Below are 5,650 nucleotides of genomic sequence, written 5' to 3'. Positions count from 1 at the left end.
AGAGGAATCCCCATCTGCCTTCCTGGAACGTTTGCTGGAGGCATATCGTACGTATACTCCCATTGATCCAGACGCCCCAGCAAACAGGCAGGCAATTAATCTGGCTTTTGCAGCTCAGTCGGCCCCAGATATTCGGAGAAAGTTACAGAGGTTGGAAGGTTTTGAGGGAGAAAATAGAGAAAAACTGATGAGCATAGCAATGAAGGTGTTCACGAATAGAGACCCACTTGAGGATAGAATGACTAAAAAGAAGGGAAAAGCAAGTGTTATGGCATTGAGGGGAGAAGAATGTATGCAGAAGGAGAGAGAAAGATGGGAAAATAAGGGAAAGAGGTGGCCGCGGGTAGATAGAGATCAATGCGTGTACTGCAAAGAGAGAGGACATTATAAGAAGGAATGTAAGAAATGGAAACAGAAAAAGGAACAGGAAAAGAAAAAGGAAGGAATCTTGTTTGCAGGAGAAGAAGAAGACTGACGGGGCCAAGGCTCATGGCCGCTTAACCCCGATGAGCCTATGGTAACGTTGGAAATAGGGGGAACAGATGTTGAATTTCTTGTAGACACTGGAGCGGCCCATTCAGTCCTCAAAGCTCCCCTCGGGGCACTTTCTTCCATGAAATCCACTATTACTGGGGCCACCGGACAGCCTGCCTCTTATCCTTGGACAACATCACGAACCGTAAACCTGGGAAAAGGTACTGTGACCCACTCTTTTTTGGTTATTCCTGAGTGCCCCTATCCTTTGCTGGGAAGAGATCTGCTGAGAAAATTAGGAGCTGTCATTTCTTTCAATCATGAAGAGAAAAATTTAGAACTCAAATCGCCACCCACTATCATGATAACAGTCCCTTTAGAGGAAAAATTCAAACTAATTAGAAAAGAGGGAAAATCTCCAGAACAAAAATGGAACTATCTGCGGGAAAAGTTTCCCCAGGTGTGGGCTGAAACAAACTTGCCAGGGCTAACAAAGCACCAAGTCCCGATAGTAGTTCAAGTGAGGGCAACTGCCTCCCCTGTGCGAGTGCGACAATACCCTCTCCGTCTGGAGGCTAAGATAAAGATATCCCAACACATACACCGACTTCTGAAAGCTGGGATATTAATTCCATGTCAGTCAGCCTGGAACACACCGTTACTACCTGTAAAAAAGCCTAGAACTTCAGACTACAGGCCGGTACAGGACTTGCGGGAGGTAAACAGCCGGGTAGAAACCATTCACCCAACGATACCTAACCCTTACACCCTGTTGAGCCTCATCCCGCCTGTGCATATATGGTACTCAGTCCTCGATCTCAAAGATGCATTTTGCAGCCTGCCCCTGGCTCCAGTGAGCCAACCACTCTTTGCCTTTGAGTGGACCGACCCGGACACTGGGACTACTGGACAATTGACATGGACTCGGTTGCCACAAGGCTTCAAAAACTCCCCTACACTGTTTGGGAAAGCTCTGAGCAAGGACCTACAAGAGATAAGAGAGGCTTTTCCCTTTGCAACTATTCTCCAATATATAGATGACCTCTTGATGGCGACCTCAACCGAGAAAAAATGTCTCACGGCCACTGAAGGCCTCTTAGAAGCTCTACAAGATCTGGGATATCGAATATCCTGAAAGAAAGCCCAGCTCTGCCAGACCAAGATAACTTACTTAGGTTATATTCTTGAAAAAGGAGAACGAAAGTTAGCTAAATCCAGGGTGTCAGCGATCCTTCAGATTCCCGTGCCCTGCTCAAAGAAGCAGGTGCGCGAGTTCCTGGGGGCCATAGGATATTACAAAATCTGGATACCTAGCTTTGCTAAAATTGCCAGACCCCTGCATGAGGCTACGGCAGGGGGAAATACACCCCTCCAGTGGACAGAGACTTGCCAGCAGGCATTCCAAACACTCAAGACTGCGCTCACCACAGCGCCAGCTTTAGCCCTGCCTGACTTAACTAAACCTTTCACCTTATATGTGACAGAGAAAAACGGGGTGACAAAAGGAGTGGTCACGCAACCTTTGGGGCCCTAGAAACGGCCTATAGCTTATCTGTCCAAAAGACTCGACACAGTGGCCAGAGGGTGGCCATCATGCTTAAGGATGATAGCCGCGGCTGCCACCTTAACTCGAGAAGCTGATAAATTGACTTTTGACCAAGATCTAACACTGATTACTCCACATGCCATTGAGCCCCTGTTGCACAGCTCGCCTAGTAGATGGCTGTCCAATGCTAGGCTGTTACAATACCAGGGACTTTTAATAGAACAGCCACATATTAAATTTACCACAACATCTAATCTAAATCCTACTAATCTGCTCCCTGAGTCAGATGACCAACTGCCCATTCATGACTGCCTTGAGACTCTAAAGAATTTGCGGGGAGGCCGTCCAGATCTGACAGACCTGGCCCTGCCCCAGCCTGAGGCAACCTACTACACGGATGGGTACAATTTCATACGTAAAAGAATACGATATGCCGGAACAGCGATAATAGATCAAAATCAACAGATGATATGGGAACAGGGGCTACCTCAAGGAACATCAGCTCAGAAGGCTGAACTGATTGCTTTAACTAAGGCTCTAGAATTAGGAAAAAAAAAACAAATAAATATTTTTACTGATAGCCGTTATACTTTTACTACTGCCCATGTGCATGGACAGATTTACCAGAATAGAGGACTCTTAACATCCAGTGGAAAAGAGATTAAAAACAAAACTAAAATACTGGCCCTATTACAAGCCATCTGGCTGCCGAGAGAGGTTACTATCATCCATTGTCCAGGACATCAAAGAAATTCCAGTCCCGAAACAATCGGGAACAATGCGGCTGACCGAACAGCAAAACAAGCCGCCCAAAAATCAGTGGAAAAAGAACTGGTGCTGCTGCCTACGCCTGTGCTCCCAGAAAGACCCAAATACACACAAAAAAAAATAACAGAAATGAACAAGAACCACTGGACAAGAGGGAAGCACGGATGGTGGACAACGAAAGAAAAGAAAATTGTCTTGCCAGCAGCAATAACCGACACTTTGCTAAACAAACTCCATACAGCCACACATCTGGGAGACAAAAAGATGATGGCCCTCCTGCAGCCCCACTTTGTCAACAGAAGACTAGCCCAAAAGGCCCGAGACAGGGTGAGACGATGCCCCACCTGCCTCAAGATAAACACGAATCGGATAACAGGGCCCCCGGAGATCCGATATAGAGGGCTGACTCCAAGAAAACATTGGAAATTAAACTTTACTGAAATAAAATTAGACATATATGACTATAAATATCTTCTAATATTTATAGATACATTTTCAAGATAGATAAAAACTTACCCCACTAAAAAAGAAACAACTGAGATAACAATAAAAAAACTCTTGACTAAAATAATTCCTCGATTTGGCCTACCCTTAGCCCTGGGGTCCAACAATGGCCCAGCCTTCACGACTAAAGTTTCTAAACTAATTAGCCATAGTGTTAAAATTAAATAAAAATTACATTATACTTATAGGCCTCAAAATTCAAGACAGATAAAAAGAACTAACCAAACACTAAAAGAGATTTTAACCAAATTGAGCCTGAAGACTAAATTAAATTGGGTCAAGCTTCTCCCTTTCACTCTGTTACATATTCGATATACTCCCAAGCCTCCTCTGAACATGACACCCTTCCAAATCATCTATGGACATCCTCCTCCACTGGTTCCCCATATAGATATAAAATTAAAAAAAAAATTTTCCCATCTGAGGCTGCTTAAGTCCCTGAGGGCTCTGCATGAAATACAGTCTCAGTTACAAAAACAAATCAGGAAATCTGTGACACTCCCATCTGAGAAACTTCTACAGCCACTGCCCTATAAGCCGGGAGAATTGATTTATATTCACAGGTTCAATTCCAAGACATTAAAACCACGATGGAAGGGGCCTTTTCCAGTCATCCTGTCTACCCCCTTGGCTGTGAAGGTCACTGGACACCCGACGTGGATACACCGAAGCCACCTCAAGCCCGGGACAAACGACAACCCAGAGACGCCCAAAAGATGGAGAGTTATCAGCAAGCCCGGAGAACTAAAAATAAAACTTCAATCAGCTGGACCTGCCTCATCATCATCTGGGTAATTTTCCCTGAACCTATAACGACATTGCCCAAAAGACACTTAGGCCATACTAAAAATATTTGGATACAATTAACTAAATCCTTAAATTTGACTAAAATCTGTTTAAATGCTGATATAAACTTCCACTATATACTTGAGAACTGCTTAATTCCAGTATATGCCCCACTAGAAGATATAAGGCCATATACTATATTTAAAGACATCCCAAAAAAGAAACTTAGTTATACTGATAGTTTTCAATAGGGACAGACAACCTGCCATAAACCAAAAAATGCTATCACACTATATACTCCCAGACTAGTTATGTCCAACAAAACCCAATATACTAGATACGAAAACTATACTTCCCAATGTCTAAAACTTAAACGGACAAATGGGATAAAATGTCCCAGAGAGCAAAAGGTCACTTATAACAATTATAGTGTCTTGTGTGTTGAGTGTTAAACTAAATTTGTTCCTAGGGTCAAGATGGGAGGATCCAGTTCCAAGAACACCCCACTGGACTGTTTTCTCACTAATTTTAAATTGGCTTTCTCTCCTGAGCAGGAAGATGAATATGGAAGAAAGTTTTCTCCAAGGAAGCTCCGGGCCCTCTGCAAGCTGGAATGGCCAGCCTTCGGAGTAGGCTGGCCAGCTGAAGGTTCTTTTGAACCGAGACTTTGTCGGGCGGTATGGGAGAAAGTCACCGGGCACCCTAGCCACCCCGACCAATTCCCTTATATAGACATCTGGGCCAGGGCCTGCGACAGGCCTCCGGCATGGTTGCAATGCTGCTCCTTGCGCACCAGTTCTCGTATTCTGGTGATGGCACCGAGTGAAATAAAGACCTTAAGGCAGCAGGCACCCAGGCCGGTCCTCTCGCAGGAGCCAGACCCCTTAGAGCCTAGTGACCCCGGGATGAGACCCCCTTCCTATGCGGAATCACCCTCTGGGGAGAAGGGAATCAAGTCTATCTACCCGTCCCCTCCAAGGGAGGGAGAAGTTCCAGATTCCACGACCTCTCCCTCCCGCACCCGAGGGGGCTCTGCGTATGGACCCCCGGAGGCACCCCTGGGGGAACGGGACCTGGTCCCTATGTTTCCATTGAGGGAGGTAGAACAGGGTCACTATGTGTACATTCCTTTCTCTATGAGTGACTTGTATAACTGGAAACATCAGAATCCCCCATTCTCCGAAAAGCCGCAGGCCCTAATTTCCCTTCTCGAGTCTGTGTTTAATACTCATGACCCCACCTGGGATGATTGTCAGCAACTTTTGCAGGCCCTGTTCACATCTGAGGAGCGAGAAAGGATCAGAGGACATGCTGTTCGGTCGGTGCTGGGGGGTGCCGAGGGCCCCATTGATGGCCAGCAACAGGCCCGAATTGACGCTCAACTCCCCTCCACCCGTCCTCAGTGGCAATCGAACTCCACGGGAGGTAGGGAAGCTCTTCACAATTACCGTCAGCATCTCCTGGCCGGCCTTAGGGGAGCCGCTCGCAAGCCTACCAATTTAAGTAAGGTAAGCGAGGTCCTTCAAGGGCCAGAGGAATCCCCATCTGCCTTCCTGGAACGTTTGCTGGAGG

Source organism: Fukomys damarensis, unplaced genomic scaffold, assembly GCF_012274545.1.
Source record: "Fukomys damarensis isolate Sample0158 unplaced genomic scaffold, DMR_v1.0_HiC HiC_scaffold_36, whole genome shotgun sequence".
Taxonomy (NCBI): domain Eukaryota; kingdom Metazoa; phylum Chordata; class Mammalia; order Rodentia; family Bathyergidae; genus Fukomys; species Fukomys damarensis.
This window is presented reverse-complemented; position numbering follows the sequence as displayed.